At 42.0% G+C, this 20778-nt stretch overlaps 1 protein-coding gene across 1 annotated transcript in view; it reads left to right on the forward strand.

The window, feature by feature from the left end:
• LOC109912416 (chemokine-like protein TAFA-2) overlaps window positions 1–20778 on the forward strand; it is an 80162-nt gene that overhangs the window by 53413 nt on the left and 5971 nt on the right. The window lies entirely within an intron of this gene.

Genomic DNA, 20778 nt, shown 5'->3' on the forward strand with positions numbered 1-20778 from the left:
CAGCTTTGGTTTTGTTTCTTCGAAACAGCTGCTGTGCCTTCCTCCTAGCTAAAGATAAAATCACCACAGTCCCACTCTCATATTAGAGAGACAACACACACAAACGAAGCTGTATGCAAACATTATTTAAACAGGCAACAACACACTGTAGCAGCACAGAGCTACGCCGAGAAGAAGAGTATCTCTTCCAGGTATTCAAGAACAGTGGATACCTCAAAAACTGGATCAGAAGATGCCTACTACATGAACAACACCAGGAACATACTACACGTCCCAACACACTCATCATGCTACCTTACATTAGGAACACATCTGAACTAACCACAAGACTCCTACGAACACTGGGCATCAGAGTTCCACACAAACCCACACCAACCCTACGACAACTGTTCACCCGAACCAAAGACCCACTACCCACTATGGACAGGACCAATGTCATATACAAGATTCCCTGCAGCGACTCTGACAAACACTACATCGGACAAACAGAAAGGAAATTAACAACAAGGGTACACGAACATTAATTGGCTACAAAAGACATGACCAATACTCACTCATCTCTATCTACATGGATAAGGAGAACCATCAATTTGATTGGGACAACACCAAGATCCTGGGACAAGCAAAGCAAAGACAATCATGGGAATTCCTAAAAACCTGGTACTCCATGAAGAAAACGATGAACGAACACATTGAACTGGACCCCATATACTCTCTACTCCGAAGGAAAACCAGAAGTGAGGCAATCCAGCTCAACGGACTACAGAGTTTAAAAACCAGGCGGGAAAACACACCGGGGCTTCATCGGAGGCTGCACTGATGATGTTACCCAGCATGGTAACGAAACGTCTGCAGAACAACAAACCAGCTCGGTGAGTCAACCAACCTCAACAAAAGACAACTAGGAGCGAGTTTAATTTGTAGGTCAGCACATCTCAGGCAAATGATGAGGTTGAGAAAGTGGAACCTTCACAATAACCTCATCTAGTGCAGGAATTGAACCCATGCTGTTGGTATCACTCTGCTTGCAAACCAACCAACTGAGCTACCTGACACCCCAAAGTACATGCAGGGGAATTGATATGTTGTTCAGATTTAATGACAGCAGACCTGAGGTGGAAATGTTAGAAAGGACTCATAGGTCTGAATGGCCTGTTTCTGTGCTGTAAATACTGTCTAAAATTTGCTTCACCATATGACTTTTTAAAAAAATTTCAAACCAGAATAATGGAATCTTAGTGGTCTGTAGGAAACAAGAAGTAGTTTCAAGCAAACCCGCAGGGCCGAATTAAATACATAGTCAAAAAGGCTGATAAAAAGTTAACCATTTTGGGTTGAATGTGAGTGGAAAGGTGTTTTATCACAGCTGTACAAGGCGCTAGTAATGCTCATCTGGAGTACTGCGTTTTGACCTTGGAAGGCATAGTTGGACTAAAATGTTATCAGGATCTCAAGATTATTTAGATCTCTAGATTATTAGGACAAATTACATAAACTAAGTTTAATATCCATTGAAATATTTACATTAATTGGTGATATGATTGAGGATTTTGAAAGAAATTGATAGACTAGATAAGAGAAACGCTTATTCAGTTGTTGGGGAGTCTAGCGCAAACTGGCCAGGTCATTCTGAAGAAGTGAAACATTTATATGAAACTTTTCTTCACACAAAGGACACAACAAAAATTTTAACTGTCCTCTCAATGTATATCTTTAAATACAAAATTGATAGCCTTCTGCCAAACAAGAGAGGTGATAGGAATTAAATACAGATCAGCCATGATCTCATTTAATGGTGGAACAGACTTGAAGGGCTGAATGACCTTCTCTTGTTCCTGTGTTGCTATAATTTAGTTCACAACTTAATGAATTGGTGCTAACTGGTTCTGCTTGAAAGACCCGAGCTGAGGATGGTGCCTTTTGAAGATTGGTTCTGAAACGTATTACTGGATAGTGAAGGATTTACTCTGTCACTGACCCATGACAAATTTGCCCATGGGTTTGTTTCATCCTGACATTGTGTTATCCAAAAAGGAGCAGGGAAAGAACCTACATCCTTCACCACTGGCAATCTTAATGTCGAATAAGACCTGTCCTCTTAAAGTAAATTTTCTGAAAAAGGGTCCCGACCTGAAACATCAACCTTCCTACTCCTCTGATGCTGCCTGCCCTGCTGTGTTCCTCCAGCTCCACACTGTGTTATTTCTGACTCCAGCATCGGCAGTTCTTGCAATCTCTGTCCTCTTAAAGTAATCTTCTTTGCGCAATGATGCTTAAGTAATTTGGTGGGAAAATTAATGTGGTTTATTTTGGATATATTTTGGCATTTTCACTGTAACTTGGGATATTTCCAACATCAAAGCCAAGGATGCATTTATTTGTAATGTTATATTGATGCTAAAGTTCTTAACAAACTATTATGATGTGATGAAAGAGAAACTAGATTTATTACAGTGAAAACATATTCCCACGTAGTAACTCGCTACAAGTTTACAAACTCTATTATCAATACCTCGTTCAATCTATATCTTGCCAGTGGCCAAATTGATACAGCATTTTCCGCTGTTGAAACAACACCTTCAAACACTCAAACTAATCTATTGTTACATTACATAATAATTATGAAGGCAGGTTAGCGTTTGTAAACAGAAGGAAACGACTCTTCTATCTCCCAATACAAACATTAAAGCACTTGAGTTTTGTCAATGGCTATTTTAGTACCAGTTATGGAAAATAAAACATGTACCTTGCTCAATATTGGCTGCATTTTGGCAGCAAAAATCCAGCCTTTCACAAGCACTGCAGAACGCTCTTTGTTTTGGCAATACTTATGAGAAAATATATATGCTGCATTCTTTCAGTGGCACTCATTTTTTTTGCCTACTTCAAGTCAGTAAGAGGACGGAGTGGCATAGTGGTAAAATCGCTGGCGTAGAATTCATTACCTCAGGTTGAATCACTGCGATCAAGGATTTGAATCCTATCATGCTGTTGGATCTTCTTTCCTGTCACTGGATTGGGAAGATTTTGTGCCAGCAGCACTGGTTGTAATTGTCCAATGTTTCTAGGTACCTGCATAGGTTGTAAAACCAAAAGACCATAAGCATTAGGAACAGGAGTAGGCCATTCATCCCCTCGAGCCTGGTCTGCCATTCAATAGGATCATGGCTAATCTGACATTCCTTACAGCCACTTTCCTGCCCTTTCCCCATAACCCTCCACTACCCAACATTTTTTTTATTCATTCACAGGATGAGGGCATCACTGGCTAGACCAGCATTTATTGGCCATCCCTAATTACCCACAGGGCAGTTTAGAGTCAACCACATTGCTATTGGTCTGGAATCACATGTAGGCCTGACCATGTAAGGATGGCAGATTCCCTTCCCTAAAGGACATTAGTGAACCAGATGGATTTTTCCTATCAGTCACCGACACATTCGTGGTCATCATTGGATTCTTAATTCCAGACTTTTTTTGCTGAATTCAAATCCAGCATCTTCTATGGTGGGATTCGAACCCGGGTCCCTCGAACATTACCTTGGTCTCTAGATTAATAATCCAGCGATAATATCACTAGGCCATTGCCTCCCCACTGATCAAGAATCTATCTATCTCAACCTTAAATATACACAAAGACTCTTCCCCGTAGATCTCTCTGGCAAAGATTCCAAAGACCCACAACCCTCTGAGAGAAGGAATTCCTCCTCATCTCAGTCTTAAATTGGCATCCCTTTATTCTGGGACTGTATCCTCTCATCCTAGCCTCTGCCATGAGGGGAAACATCCTCTCAGCATTTAACCTGTCAAGCCTCTTAAGAATCCTGTATGTTTCCATGTGATCGCCTCTCATTCCTCCAAATTCTGATGAGTAGAGTCCCAACTTGTTTAGCCTTTGCTCATAGGACAATCCCTGCATATCAGGAATCATCCCAATGAACCTTCTCTGAACTGCATCCGATGAAATGATATCTTTCTTTAAATAAGGGAACCAAAACGGCTGACTGTACTCCAGCTGTAGTACCGTAGTTGTCTCGGTCTCTGAAGCAGTAAGGAACTTGGGGAAGCCCTGCTGCCAGGTAAACCTTACTGTCAGTTTTGAGATCCAGTTCCTTAAGTACTCTTCCTCAGATTGCCAAAGGCTGAGCTGGTACATTGAAGGCAATGATAAATTTCATTGTCAATATCCACCTTTGCTGAGAGGTGCCCCCCGAGAAATGGAAAATAGCCCATACTTTCCAGAACTTAACTGTTGATCCTAATCAATGTTGAGAAGTGTTTTGCTGTGGGAGCTTCTGTAGTAGAAACTCCTATACCTGTGGTGATGTGGCTTTTCTAGCTGAGAAGCTGCAATTTCAAAGCTTCAAGTCCTACTCTGAGAATAGAGAGTTAAGACTTTATTCCCAGAATGATTGAACGATAGAATCATAGAATCCCTACAGGCAGGCTATTTGGCCCAACAAATCCATACCGAGTCTCTGAAGAGCATCCCACCAGGACCCACCTCCCCTATCTGCATGGCTTTCTTCCAGGTGCTTCCAGGTTTCCTCCCACAGTCCAAAGATGTGCAGGTTAGGCAGATTGGCCCATAGTGTCCAGGGATGTGTAGGCCAGGTGGATTAGCCATGGGATAAGGTAGGGGAATGGGTCTGGGTGGGATGCTGTTCAGTCAGGTTGGTGTGGACTTGATGGGCTGGCTGGCTTGTTCCACACTGTATTGATTCTATGAACCTACCCTGTCCCTGTAACGCTACATTTCCCATGGTCAATCCACCTAGCCTGCATATCCCTGTGCAACATGGGTAATTTAGCATGGCCAATCCACTTAACCAATGGGGCTAAAAGAGTGTAATTACGAGCATTAGTTGCATGGAGTAGACTTGTATTCCCTTGAATACAGAAGATTAGATTGATCAGATTTTGGGTATTTAAAATGTTTATGGCATTTATGGGATATTTTGGTGAAAAGAAATAGTTTCCTCTGTTTGGGGAATTCAGAACAAAGCGGGTATAGCTTTAAAATTAGAGCTAGCTCGAAGATGAAGGCAGAAAGCATTTCATTACACAAAGCGTGGCCATATGCAACTCTCTCCCTCAATTAGTTGTTGAGATGAAGCCAATTGGAATTTTCAAAATTGAGATTGACAGATTTTAATTAGTCAAGGACATTAAGAGCTATGGAACCAAAGAGGGCAATATAAATTAAGATACAGAGCAACCATGATATAATTAAATGGAAAGACAGACTTAAAGGACTAAATAGCCTCCTCTGGTTGCTGTGACTTTAACCATACATGTAGCAATGTTGTTTGCAAATCAAAGAAGGTCCAGAGGACACAGGCATAATCATTTGGAAGGCATTGTTCATGTGCAGTATTGGACATTTAATGTTATTTCAGGTTGTAAAGTCTAGCCAGTGATGCTAATTGGGCAGAATAGAGACCCGTAGACAGAATACCCTGTGCAATCCATTGAAAGAAATGCACCTCACACTAATAATGCGACCAGATGCAGCGATCACATTCAGCGATCTTTATTGTCTATTTAATTTCTGCTGCCAAAGATTATACTTTAGCAACCCTTGATCTGATTCTACAGCAGAAGTCTTCTGAAGTATCTTGAAATCACTGCAGGTGAAAAGCTGGCGTGAAAAGATTGGCCGCTATTTGGAATTGCTTCATTTAATGACTTTTTGGGAAAAAAAAAGCTGCGATGATCAATCATTTTGTCAAGCAGTATGGTGCGTTATAGAGCATGATATTAAATTTAACAAAATTGAACATAGTCAACTCAAATCCTACAGTTCTACAAAGCCGAGACAACTTAGTATTCTTGAGCAAATAATGCAAATTTGCTAATGCCATTCTGAATTGTGCTGTATACAGCTGCTTTCAATCTCTTGACAGTATAACACGCGTCGGTCCTGTGGAACTGATGCATATTAACCACAGCTACCTTACTAGTGCCTGCAGGGTCCACTAGCCCCGAGGTGTAAAAAAGCTCAGAGGTGGTGAGTGTGGGGCTATTTGCCATGTCTCTGAATGCACAGTGCCATTCTGAAATGTCAAAGGAAGCTGGAAGAAAACATTGTATGTGTGACCTACTTTACTCAAACACATATACCACTGAGTCTACAGGCCCAAAGGGGGAGGGTTGGATTTCTCCTGGTTAAGTAGATTAATTTTGTGACATTAGTTTCTAGGCATTAGGTCCATTCCAGCATTTAATGTGCAGCCAGGTCTGAAGCATTGACTCAGGGTGGCATCAGGGCTCCAGAATCCGAACATGGTATTTCACTATTGCTTTATGCAATCAATTTCATGTTTGATTGATGCCAGTATTTGTGCAAATCTTGCCATGAATTGCTGATGAACAGTAGCTCCAAATTTCTAACTGGGCTGGAGAGTTTGGTGCGGTTTCAAGCTGGTATACAGACACTAGGCATGGGTGTTGTCAGGCACAAGGAAGACCAGCAGTCAGACTATTACCCATAAGAGGGCTCATCATTTCATGGCTGCATAGCCAGCCAAGTTCAAAAATGATCAACTCAGTTCTGTCTCCCGTCAAACTATAAAACAGAATGGAAACCAAAAGAACTGTAAAGATGCTGTGAATCAGAAATAAAAGCAGAAATTACTGGCAAAGCTCAGCAGGTCTGGCAGCATCTGTGGAGAGAAATCAGAGTTAATGTTTTGGGTCCTCAACTGAGGAGGGGTCACCGAACCCAAAACGTTAATTCTGATTTCTCTCCACGGATGCTGTCTGACCTGCTGAGCTTTGCCAGTAATTTCTGTTTTGGTTTATGAAACAGAATGAGCTGCCCAGAATGAGGCCAACATGTTCTTTTAGATCACCATATGCAGATATATAAAGATGCGGTTTATAAAATCATGAGGGGCATGGATAGGGTGAATAGTCAAGGTTATTTCTCCAGGTTGGGGGAGTCCAAAACTAGAGGGCGTAGGTTTAAGTTTAGGGTGGAAAGATATAAAAGGGATCTAAGAGGCAATTGGTTCCACGCAGAGGATGGTGTGTGTATAGAGTGAGCTGCCAGAGGACGTCAAGGAGCTCGTACAATTATAACATTTAAAAGTCATCTGGATGGGTATATGAATAGGAAGGATATAGACTGATATGGGCCAAATTCTGGTAAATGGGAATAGGTTAATTTAGGATATCTGATTGGCATGGACGAGTTGGACTGTAGGTTCTGTTTCTGTGCGGTACAACTCTATGACTCTATGCCCAAATGCAATTGAGCTGTGGATTTGCCAAGCAATTGCTGTTAGCCCTGCTATTTGTAATACACATAGAAGAAACCTTTGATCTTGGAAGAGGACTTTCAGGTTTTTTAGGACTGCAAGAATGGGCTGCAAATGCTACAGTTCTTTAGCACAGTCCACAATAGTCCAAATGCCTCTTGATGGGGAGGTGATGATTCAGTGGTGTTTTCGCTAGACTCTTCATTCAAGTGACCTAGGTAATATCCAGGCTCAAATCACGCCAACACATATGGTGAAATTTGAATTCAAATTAGAAAAAAAAATTCTGGAATGAAGAGTCTAATGATGATCCTGAAGCCATTGTCAATTGTCAGGAAAAGCCCACCTAGTTCCCTGATGCCCTTTATGGAATGAAACCTGTCATCTTTACCAGGTCTGGCCTACATTTGGCTGTAGATCCACACCAATGCGGTTGACTCTTAACTACCATCTGGACAATTAGGGATGGGCCGTAAATGCTGTCCTAGCCAGCAATGCCCTCATCCTGTGAATGAAGTAAAAACAAGAAAGGAGAGGGAAAACGGGAAGGAGAAAGGGTACTGCCTAGGAATTGGAGTAAACCATGAGGGCTGCTTTAGATGGGAAGGGATGGAGGCCAGGAATGATTCTCTGGTGGGAGGAATGGGTTATGATAGCGACAACTAAAACTGAGAAAATAACTTCAGTGTCCACAACATTTAAATTTGTTCTTAATTAATGCTTTCCTATATTTCAGTGTCTTTCCTCCTCAACCAAATAAAGGAACCCTTGAGGTTGTTCTGTCATTCGATCCAGGCTGATAAGCCCTTTATTTTCATTTACTCACCCTTTAGCTGTAACCCGGAATCAAAACTCTATTAGTCCTGAAAATATCAATGATTCAGCATTCCCAGCTACAAAGAAAGAGTTCCAAATACCTACAAGCCATGCATTGAAGTCATGGTTTTGGATTTTACTCATAACTGGCCTGGCTATGTGCTGTCTGTGTATATATTCCTTCTGTTTACAAAGAATAGGGCCCCTGTATATGGAAGGGTCTAGGCCCGAAACGTCAGCCTTCCTGCTCCTCTGATGCTGCTTGGCCTGCTGTGTTCATCCAGCTCTACACCTTGTTACCCTTGTATATTAATGTTTGTTGCTTCCAATACATGTGAGTTTGCCACACTTAGAAACTAGAAGCAGGAGTAGGCCATTCAGCCCTTTATAATTGCCACCATTCAGTATGATCATGGCTGATCCTCCAGCTCAATACAATATTCTTGCTTTCTCTCCATACCCCTGATTCCTTTAACTTTTAAGGTCGATCCATCTCTTTCCTGAAGATACTCAGTGACCTGGCCTCTACAGCCTTCAGTTGTAGCGAATTCCATAGCATAACCATCCTCTGAATGAAGAAATGTTTTCTCATCTCAGACCTCATTGACCTACCTAGTGTCCTGATACTGTGGATCTAGACTCTCCAAACATTCTCCCTACATAGAGTCTGGCTAACCCTGTTAGAAGTTTATATGTTTCAAAGGCTAACTGCTGACAACAGTTGGACAAAAGTTGGAGTAACATTTAGGAGAAATTGGCTTCTCCTTGTGCATACCAAAGAGCTGAATATTGACATTACTGATGTTGGCTTTCTTGCAGGAAATGGTGTACAAAAGATCAAATGTGTACCAGGATATTGCAGATACCTGCTGTGTCACTGATATAGCAGTGTAATGTTTCAAATTGCACTTGTTTGATGTTAGCATTGCTTTTGCAAGCTCAGAATGTCAATCTCAAGTGCTTAATTCCGCTGGAGACAAATACTTATCCGTTGATTCTGGGGAGTGCAAGTAGTTGCTGGCATGGTTGGTTATATGTCACATCCATCTATAACCCTGCCGAAAACATCATTATTGAGGTGGGTGGAACAAAGTTGGACTCAGGACACAGTGTGCAGCTTTGGCCTCCTTACAAAGAAAGGATCTACTCGCAATTGGAAGCTGTTCATAGATGGTTCAAAAGGTTAATTTTGAATAGGAATAGATTTCTTGTGAGGAAAGGTTGATCAGGTTAAGAGTCTATTCAGTAAGGTTAGAAGAATGAGGGGTGATCTTTCGAACACATAAACCTCTGAGGAGTGATTTGGTTGTGTGGGACACAATCTCCCATGAGTTGTTGTGGATATGGCATATGGAATTTGTGTGAAAGAATATGAGGGGCTTGAGAGGGCTACTTTTTGACAGGTATTTGCAATATTTTAAACAGAATGCTGATATGATTTATGATTTAAGCTTTGTTGTCAAGTGTACAGTGAAAAATCCACAATGTCGCCACAGTTGGCGCCTAGGTACAAAATGTGGGTACAAGTAGTAACATAGAGAAACAAAATTAAAAGTAAAGCATTAAAATTGTTCTTAGCACGAGTAAAAAAAAAAGTTAAAAGTTAACATTACAGTCCTTCCTAGTATTAAGTTGAAAAATAAAGGAATTAAGGTAAATGTTCAACAAGTTTCTAAAGTGCAAGCGCCATAGCAATTACCAGTCCACCCAACCCATTCCCCCACATTCAGCAACCTCCACACTCCTTGTAAGATGATTCCTGCTCCCAGAGAAACAGGCTGACTTGGAATGAACATCCCACTTTGTAGATGCCCCTTCACCCAGATCAGTTTTTGGAGCTGGGTGATGATCAACCCTGCAAGATCAGGCCATTGTATACTTGCACCATGCAGACTTGGGGAGGAGGGTGGATCTTATTACTAACCTGGAGTGGTGCTGGGCCTATTGAGAACCACCCAGTACTGCCAATAGTGGGAGTGTGGACACAGATTGTTAAACCGGCCCGTGTTATCAAATAAAAACTGAAAGAACTGCAGATGCTGAAAATCAGACACTAAAACAGAAATGGCTGGAAAAGCTCAGCGGGCCTCGTAGCATCAGTGAAGAGAAATCAGAGTTAATGTTCAGGTTGAGTGACTCTTCCTCAGAACTGATGGTAGCTGGGGAAATGTTAGCTTTTATACAGAAGACAGGGTGGGGGGAGGGAGTAAGGAGTAAATGATAGATGGAGATAGAGCCCAAACGTGATAACAAGGCTTCGCCTGGAAAAGGTGAAACAATGCTTTACCTGTACTTCACTCAATCTAGTCTACTGCATTCATTGCTCACAGCGTGGTTTCCTTTATATTGGGGAAACGAAGAGTAGACTGGGTGACCGCTTTGTAGAACACCTACATTCTGTTTGCAAAAAAGACCCTGAGCTTCCAGTTGCCTGCCACTTCAACACACTACCCTGTTCCCTGGCCAACATCTCTGTCTCTGGCTTGCTGCAGTGTTCCAGCGACGCTCAGTGCAAGCTGGAAGAACAACACCTGATTTTATGCTTGGGAGCTCTACAGCCTTCTGGACTCAATATTGAGTTCAAAACTTTAGGGCTTGAGCACTTTGTCCCATGTCTTTACCCCAACACCCCACCCCTCCCATTCCAGGCCTTGTAATCACATGGTCTGCTATTACACACAACCCATTGTTAGTTACTAACAGTCCCCACTAATAGTTATCTATCCTCCTAGCCAGATCATTATCCACTCCTTTGTCTGTCCAACTATCCTTCCCTCTCTTTGGGATCTATCTCCAACTATCGTTTACTCTTTACCCCCTCCCCCCACCTATCTTCTGCGTAAAAACCAATACTTTCTTAGCTACTATCAGTTCTGAAGAAGGACCCGAAACATTAACTCTGATTTCTCTCCACAGACCTGCTGAGCTTTTCCAGCAATTTCTGGTTTTGTCCCAGGTTACCAAAATTCTCGGAAGGACTGGCTCGCAGGGACAAAGTTTATGGGTCTGTTCGGAATTGAGAGATGACAGCATTTTTCCATCATTCGAAACGTGAAGGGGCCAGAGAGATGTGCTCACATTTTTGGACTCTGACCGTGAAACAACAATGTTACGTCAACAGATCAAGAAAACTGATGCCAGCTGAGTCTTGTGATAACTGGTTGCAGACGTTTTCTCAGTTTTATTTTGACAGTAGGATAATAAACATTTATAAATGAGTAATTATAAAAGGAACAATCACACCCTAAGCAAAGCAGTGTAATGTTTGAGGTTGTTGACTTACTCGCCGAGCTGGCTTGTTTTTGTTCAGACGTTTTGTCATTATGCTAGATGACTTCATCAGTGGAGTCTCTGATGAAGCGATATTATTCTACTCCGCTCGGAATTTATACTGGCCGGTCCGTTATGGTGAGTACTGTCTTTCCGTTTTTGATCTGTATGGGTTTATATTTGGGGTTGAATTCTATATGTTTGTTGATTGAAGTATGGATGGAGAACCATGCCTCTAGGAATTCCTGTGTGTGTCTATGTTTGGCTTGGGCTACTATGGTTACTTTGTCCCAAAGCAACTGGGACAAGGTAACCATAGTAGCCCAAGCCAAACATAGACAAACACAGGAATTCCTAGAGACATGGTTCTCCACCCGTAATGCAATCAACAAACATATAGAATTGGACTCCATATACAAACCCATACAGAACAAAACCAGAAATGACACAACTCACCATAACGGACCGGTAAGTATAAGTTCCAAACGGAGTAGAATAAAATCGCTTCATCGGAGGCCCCACTGATGATGTCACCTGGCATGGTGACGAAACGTCTGAACGAGAACAAGCCAGCTCGGCGAGCAAGTCAACAACCTCATCCACGACCTGAGCTACAGATCTTTGTCAAAACTTTAAAGTATAATGTCTCTCTCCTTGCGAGTTAGTAGAGAAAGTCTTGTTCATGCGGATATTGGAGATTAGGAGGTAACTCCTATCTTCCTGTACTTTTCCTGCTTTTCTTTGTAATCCTTTTGTAAAGAAATTTGTCAGATTTTTCTCAAGGTCTCTACTGAAAGACTCATACTGGTACCACAATGCCTTAGTTCCATTTGCTGGGACTCATCTCTTACAGTCTCGATTATACTTCCAAACACTGGAAAATGTATCAGAAGACACATCAAATATCACTTTGTTTTATATTGCTGTAGAAGATGCATCAGAATTTGCATCATCCCCGTTCAAAAATGTTTATATCTGTGCTTTTGTTCCTTCCCTTTCAATACAGTTAATGGAACATTGGGAATAGCTGCAGTGAATGGTGTGAGAAGTTCATGTCCCACTGCACTCTCATTGTAACTACTTCTATATCATTTCAGCTCTCTCAGAGAAATGAAATAAATTGTGATCCAAAGACAATAATAAAAATATTTCCTTTCAAAGCAGTGAAAAAGAATTTAGTCTATTAATTTATCATGCCCTTGGTCACGAACCTTTATTCAGGGCTAGTGTTCAATTGTGTGTTGTTTTGTGAGTTGCTTTATCTTCTCTCTGTTCTTTGTCAGCTTTTACAAGATTTTTTATGGTGTGTTTACGCGAGAGCTGTTAGCTGAAGAATGACAACTCAAATGCACAGTTTCATAGTCTGACAGAAACAGAACTTGCCACACCAAATCAATCAGATATAATTAGAACAAACTGCTAGTATAATGAAGGCAATATTTTAAGAAGTATTGTTTGATTCACTTAATGTCTTTCATATCCTATTATACCCATAAGGGTTTTCTGAGGAAGGTCCGAAACGTCAGTTTTCCTGTTCCTCTGATGCTGCTTGGCCTGCTGTGTTCATTCAGCTCTACACCTTGTTATCTCAGATTCTCCAGCATCTGCAGTTCCTACTACTCCCATACCCATAAGGGGACTGTTTGAGAGTTATTGTGGTTGCCTGTCAATTTACCAAGTGATAGTCTTGCTACAATTGTACGTGGCTTTGGTGAGATCACAACTGGTATGCAACGTGCAAGTATTTAAGGACGGATACATTTGCCTTGGTGGCAAGACTGCAAAAGTTTGCTAAATTGGTACTTGGAATGCAAGGGTTGTTTTATGATGAGGAGCTGAATAAAATGGGACTACATTCTCTGGAGTTTAGAAAAATGAGAGGTGGTCCCACCAAGCCAGTCAAAGTTCTGAAGGGCTTGACAGGCTGGATGCTGAGAGTGTTTGCCATTAAAAAAGAAATGAAACTGGACAGACCACCTGGCATTGACTTAGACACTAGAAATAACAACAGGAAAAGCAGCCCTGTTGACCCTGCAAAGTCATCCTTACTAACTTCTGGAGTCCAGTGCCAAAATTGGGAAAGCTGTCTCTCAGACTAGTCAAACTACAGCCTAACATAGTCATACTCAGGGAATCATACCTTACAACATCCCAGATACCACCATCACCTTCCCTGGATACATCCTGTCCCACCAGCAGGACGGACCCAGCAGAAGTGGTGGTGCAGTGGGATACAGTCGGGACAGAGTTGCTCTGGGAGTCCTCAACATTGACTCTGGACCTCATGAAGTCTCATGGCTTCAAGAAAAACATGGCCAAGGAAGTCTCCTGCTGTTTACCACATACCGTCCTGCCTTAGCTGCTGAATCAGTAATCCTCCACATTGAACAACACTTTAAGGAAGCACTGAGGATGACAGAAAGCAAAGTATACTTTGGGTGGGGGATTTCAATGTCTATCACCAGGAGTGGCTCAGCAGTAGCACTGCTGATTGAGCTGGTCGGGCCCTAAAGGACATAACTGCTAGACTGGGTCTGCAGCAGGTGGTAAGGGAACCAACAGGAGGGAAAAATATACTCAACGTCATCCTTACCAATCTGCCTGCTGCAGATGCATTTGTCACGACAGTATCAATTAGAGTGATCACCACACAGTCCTTGTGGAGACGAAATCCCACCTTCACATTGAGAATTCCCTCCATTGTACTGTGTGGCACTATCTCTGTGCTAAATGGGACAGACTTTGAACAGATCTAGCCACTCAAGACTGGGTATCCACGAGGCGCTGTGGGCCATCAATAGCAGCAGAATTTTACTCCTGCACAATCTGTAACCTCATGGCCCGGCATATCCCCCACTCAACCATTACCATCAAGCCAGGTTTCAATGGAGAGTGCAGGAGGGTATGCCAGGAGCAGCACCAGGCATACCTGAAAATGAGATGTCAACCTGATGAAGCTCCCAAACGGGACTACTTACATGCCAAACAGTAGCAAGCGATAGACAGAGCTAAGCGATCCCATGACCAACGTACCAGACCTAAGCTCTGCAGTTCTGCTGCATTGTGAATGGTGGTGGACAATTAAACAACTCACCAGAGGAGGAGGCTCCATGAATACCCGCATCCTCAATGATGGAAGAGCCCAGCACATCAGTGCAAAGGATAAGGCTGAAGCATTCCCAGCAATCTTCAGCCAGAAGTGCCAAGTGAATGGTCCATCTCAGCCTCTTCTAGTGGTCCCCAGCCTTACGGATACCATTCTTCAGCCAATTGGATTCACTCTATGTGATATCAAGAAATGGTCTGAAGCACTGGGTACTGCAAATGTTATGGGCCCTGACAAAATTCTGGTAATAATACTGAAGGCTTGTGTTCCAGAACTTTCCAGTCCTGGCCAACCATTACAGCTGCAACACTGGCATCTCCTCGGCATTGTGGAAGATTACTTGGGTATGTCCTGTACCCAAATATCAGGACAAATCTAATCAGGACCTTGAGGCTTTATTTCTTAGAAAGTACCTTGGATCTCACAGTTTGTCTGGTTTAAAGAAAAAGTTACTTGATGGTAACATAAATTTGACAGACTTCCCCAAGATCACAACACATACAAAAACAATCATGAGGTTATAGACACGCTCACTGAGCCGGTGTGTTTGGTTGCAGACATTTTGCACCCCGCTAGGTAACATCGTCAGTGCACCTCCGGTGAAGTGGAGTTACTTAGCAGGGTGACAAAATGTCTGAAACACCAGCTTGGCAAGCAAGTCTACAACCTCATCCACAACCCGAGCTACAAATCTTCCCAAAAAACTTTGAGAACAATCACGTTCTACCTTGTAAAAAGCGAAAGAACTGTGGATGCTGTAAATCAGAAACAAAAACAGAAATTGCTGGGAAACAAGGGTCACTTGACCCGAAACGTTAACTCTGATTTCTCTCCACAGATGCTGCCAGACCTGCTGAGCTTTTCCAGCAATTTCTTTTCTTGTTTCATGTTTTACCTTGTTTTTTCTAGTCACATTTGAAGAAAGACTGACTTGAATTGATCAAATTATGCTATTCATGACCTTAGGACATCCCAATGTGCTTTAGAACTAATGAATTGTTATGTGCACTGAGCAGGGTGAGAAACCAGAGATAAACAGTGTGGAGCTGGAGGATCACAGCAGGCCAGGCAGCATCAGAGGAGCAGGAATGTTGACGTTTCGGATCAGGACTCTTCTTTCTGAAGAAGGGTCAACGTCAATGTTCCTGCTCCTCTGATGCTGCCCGGCCTGCTGTGTTCCTCCAGCTCCACACTGTGTTATCTCTGACTTCAGCATCGACAGTTCTTACTATCTCAGGGTGAGAAACCAGTCAGGTAAGGATCATTTGGATTCACCTAAATCTGAACATTCTGTTGAAAATCCCCAAAGGTAATTCCAATTTAAATGTTACAACACACAATCCAAATAGAATTAAGATTGATAACAGGCAACTAAACCTTAATTGGATTTGAGGGATACATATGACAACATAAATCAAGAGAAATAAACTGATGGTAGTCCAGCCTTTGTTTGAATCTTGACATTCCAAATGTAGGTAGTACAGCATTTACTGTCTTAGCCAGTGTTTTATAAAAGACAATCTCAAACAGTCTGCCAGGAATTTCTACCACAAAGCTTGTTGAGTAAACAGAGGTAATGAAGCCTTCATGGTCATTAGTTACGAGAAGGTCTCTTTTGAAGTCAATTTAAGGAAAAGATTTCACCTCGTTACTGCTTGTAGTGCAATCACAACCTTGTTATTCCCCCTTCCATTTACAATCTTGCTGCAAATAGAAAGCAGAGGAAATTCTCATTCTCCTAAAACTTAAATTGCTACAATTTGCAGTTTTAGACTATCGCGGAAGCTGACACATTGCTCTTGTAGCTGCCGGTTACTATAGAAACAAGACATTATTAGGTCTGGCCATGTTTCTCTTAGACTGGACAGAGGCATGGAGGAGAATTATAGAGGGTACCTTCCCTGATACGAAAAGCTCAGGACGTACGATTGCTTATTACATTCTGTTACATCCCTTTGTTTATTTTAAAATGGCTAATATTGACTTAAAATAACATGTAGGGAGTACAGAATGAGTGCTCCAAATAGACTTACGTTAACTTTGCTGGTTTAAGAATGTAGCCTCATAGTTATAACCAGTCCTCCATAATTAAAAACTGAAAGAACTGTGGATGCTGTACATCTGGAACAAAAACAAGTTGCATTGGAAAACTCAGCAGGTCTGGTAGCATCTGTGAAGAAAAATTCAGAGTTAATGTTTCGGGTCCGGTGACCCTTCCTCAGAACAGATCCGAAATGTTAACTCTGATTTTTTCTTCACAGATGCTATCAGGCCTGCTGAGCTTTTCCAGCAACTTCTGTTTTTGTTCCTCCCTAATTAAAATCTACAGACACTCTCTAGTTGGCAGAATCTTTGACGAAGATCACCATTCTTAGAAATCAAGGTAATAACAATTTTAAGACGGAAGAATATTTTCTTTAAAACATTAAATAAATGCATTCTTATTGTTTCTGTCAATTGACGTAAATTAATTATTTAATGACATTCTAGAATACTAAGGCTAACTGATTGAATCAAACATACAGGGTGAAATATTGTCAAAACTTAACATCTGACTGTATTCAAATGCTATAGATTCTGTTGGATTCAGTTTCTTAGCTTTTGGTAAGATTTATTTCACGAAACCGTTTAAAAGATGATTGCACATTTGTGATATTGAAAGGTTGAGTGTTTGGTCGGACAGTTTAATTTCCCAATATATGCTGTACATCTTTATGAGTGTGTCACTTGATGTCAATGCCAAATCAGTATTCTCCATTTGTTTCCTATGTATTTGGCACATATTCCCTGACTGTAGAAAACATGAAGTCTGATTATCGACCTATTATCGGGCTAATATTTCTTTCAAATTATAAATTCCTGTAGACAGGAAGAATAGCCCAACAGAATATCATGAACTGAATTTTATCACAGAGTTGGAAGTGGTTTTAGATGCAGAGGGAGAGGGGGCTGGGGACATTGAGATATTTGCTTGAGTCAGGTTGTCATTGGAATTGGCAATGTGTTCCATGGAGGCAAGTAGCCAATTAAAACCAATTAATATCCCACTTGACATTGTCAAAAACCACTGGCCTTTCTCCAGTGTGAGACTGGTTTTTCAACTGAGTCCAGAGGTCAGGAGCTACTTAAGGATCCGTATTAACAGCAGCCCAGAGGAACTGAGGTGCCTCTCGACAAACTGGTGCAATGACCTTAAAGCCATAAGGTGCAGGACCAGAAGGAGGCCATTCAGCCCATCGAGTCTGCTCAGCTGGTCAATGAGATCATGGCTGATCTGATAATCCTCAATCCACTTTCCTAACTTTTCCCCATAACCCTTAATTCCATCACTGATTAAATATCTATCTATCTCAGCTTTGAATATAACGACCCAGTCTAGATAGCCCTCTGTAGTAAAGAATTCCACAGATTCATTCCTCTCTGAGAAGAAATTCCTCTTCATCTCTGTCTTAAATGTGCGACCCTTATTCTGAGATTATGTCCATGATTCCTTGTCTGCCATTAGGGGAAACAACCTTTTCTCATCTACATAAAAAAAAAGCAAAAGATCTGCAGATGCCATAAATCAGAAACAAAAACAAAAATTGCTGGAAAAGCTCAGCAGGTCTGGCAGCATTTGTGGAGAGAGAGCAGAGTTAATGTTTTGAGTTGAGTGACCCTTCCTCAGAATTCCTGAGTTATGAAGGGTCACTGGTCCTGAAACGTTAACTCTGATTTCTGTCCACAGATGCTGCCAGACGTGCTGAGCTTTTCCAGCAATTCCTGATCTTGTTTCTTCACCCACCGTGCCAAGTCCACTAAGGATCTTGTATGTTCCAACGAGGTCACTTCTGACTGAGCCACAAGTAAGAAAAGACCACAAGCCTGGCCAAAACTAATCCTGTGGTGGGGTTCTCTGGCTGGACTGTTGACCCAAACAACCTTCTTTAATTGTAAGTTTCCAGGAAATTTCTCCTCAGTGCTCATCCGCCTGCATGACATTCGGCCCAAACAGTGCCGGGCCTGTACTGTTCACTGTAACTTTAGGCTTCCCACTGTTTGAACCCACTTAGCCAAACTTGATTGGACAGAGAACACCATGCTGGCCAATGAGGAGCCTGTCTGACATCAGTATGGGATTGGCACTCAAATACCTACACCTTACCTACACAAATAACCTACAGCAAAATTCTACCCACAGCACATTCTGCAGTGGTTCAAAAAGGAAGCAATACCCTGCTCAGTGGTGCCCAGTTTGGGATCTGCCAGGGCCACTCAGCTCCCAACCTCATTACAGCCTTGGTTCAAACACAGACAAAACAGCTGAATTCCAGAGGTGAGGTGAGAGTGACAACCCTTGACATCAAGGCTGCATTCAACTGACTGTGGCATCAAGGACCCCGAGCAAAACTGGAATCAATGGGTATCTGGGGGCAAACTCTCTGCTGGTTGCAGTCATGTCTAGCACATAGGAAGAGGGTTGCATTGTTAGAGGTCAGTCATCTCAGCTCCAGGACATCTCTGCAGGAGTTCCTCAGGGTAGTGTCCTGGGCCCAAACATCTTCAGCTACTTAATCGATGACCTTCCGGCCATCATAATGTCAGAAGTGGGGATGTTTGCTAATGATTACACAATGTTCAGCACGATTTATGTCTCCTCAGTTACTGAAAAGGTCCATTTTAAAATGCAACAAGATCAGACAATGTCGAGGCTTGGCTTGACAAGTGGCAAGTACTATTTGTGCCACACAAATGCCAAGCAATGACCATCTCCAATGAGACACAATATAATCACCACTCCTTTGACATTCAGTGGTAGTACTACCACTAAATCCCCTGCTATCAACAACCTTAGGGTTACCATTGACCAGAAATTTACTGGACTCATCACATAAACACAGTGCTACAAGAACAGGTCAGAGGCTAGCAATACTGTCGCAAGTAACTAACCTTCTCACTTCCCAAAGCCTGTTCATTTACAGGGCAAAAGTCAGGAGTGTGATGGAATACTCCCTGATTGCCTGGATGGGTGCAGCTCCAACAACTCAAGAAGCTTGACACCATCCAGGGGAAAGCAGCCCACTGGGTTAGTACTACGTTCACAAATATCTTCTCCCTCCACCACTGATGCTTAGTAGCGGCAGTGTGTACCATCGACAAGATTTACTGCAGAAATTCATCAAAGATCCTCAGACAGCACCTTCCAAACTCTTGACCACTTCCATCTAGAAGGACATGGGCAGCAGATACATCCATCTGCAAGTTCCCCTCCAAGCCACTCACCATCCTGACTTGCAAATATATCACCGTTTCTTCACTATTGCTGGGTCAAAATTCTGGAATTGCATCCCTAAGGGTATTGTGGGTCTACCTACTGCATGAGGGCTGCAGTGGTTCAAGAAGGCAGCTCGTCACCACCTTCTCAAGGGCAACTGGGGACGGGCAATAAATACTGGGCCAGACAGCAACATCCATGTCACACAAGTGAAAGATAAAGAAATACGGTCCTAATGTTTGATTGATTAATTCTAATGAGACTTTTTAATATCAAGCATTCAGGTGAAATAAAATGTGAGAACCACAAAGTTACCTTTGTACAGAATGATTGAATTATCTGGGAAATAATCATAGCTGTCAGGGAAGAAGATTTTCATGTTAAGGATACATATTCCCTGATAAATATTGTTCAATATTTCCAGCAATAAGTGCATTCTTCATCCACAAATTTAAGATTTTGCCATAAGCAAAAACTTTGGGAATCCACCTCTCTCTGTCCAAACCTAAGTGGATTTAACCAAACAACAAAGACCTAGCAATTGTAGACAGTAAGAAACTAATCTATATTTGATGCACAGACTGTTTTTAGAGGTATTATTGGATTAGATGTTTAGCGTTTGACCTAGAATTGGTTCCTCAAGATGTATTTTCCCCTGTGATGATCGAAGAACAGTGCAGTGTTCCTATCATTACTTTGCTTTGAAATTATCAAACTTAACATCGCCAAGGAACCAGCTTGCCTGGGGGCCTAGCTGGCTATGTGCTAGCATGAAGAACATGTGGGAACCTATCTAACCCACAGTGAAGGCTCTTATGGTGTCTCTAGTCAGGAAGACCAGGTTCAAATCCCAATTGCTCCAGGGCTGTGTAGTAATGTCTCTGAATAGGTTGATTAGGGAAAATATCTGTAGCTTGAAGTGGAATGCAGGAAGGAAATAATGGGTTGTGGTGGACACAGGGTGGGAGTCACTATTGTATCCTGTTAAACCATCGCTGTTTAATGTTATTCCATCTGGGATCAATTCAGTGGGAGAATGGAGCGGATTGTAATCATGGATTCTGAAGGGA

This window comes from Rhincodon typus, chromosome 18 (genome assembly GCF_021869965.1).
Source record: "Rhincodon typus isolate 14 chromosome 18, sRhiTyp1.1, whole genome shotgun sequence".
Classification (NCBI taxonomy): Eukaryota; Metazoa; Chordata; class Chondrichthyes; order Orectolobiformes; family Rhincodontidae; genus Rhincodon; species Rhincodon typus.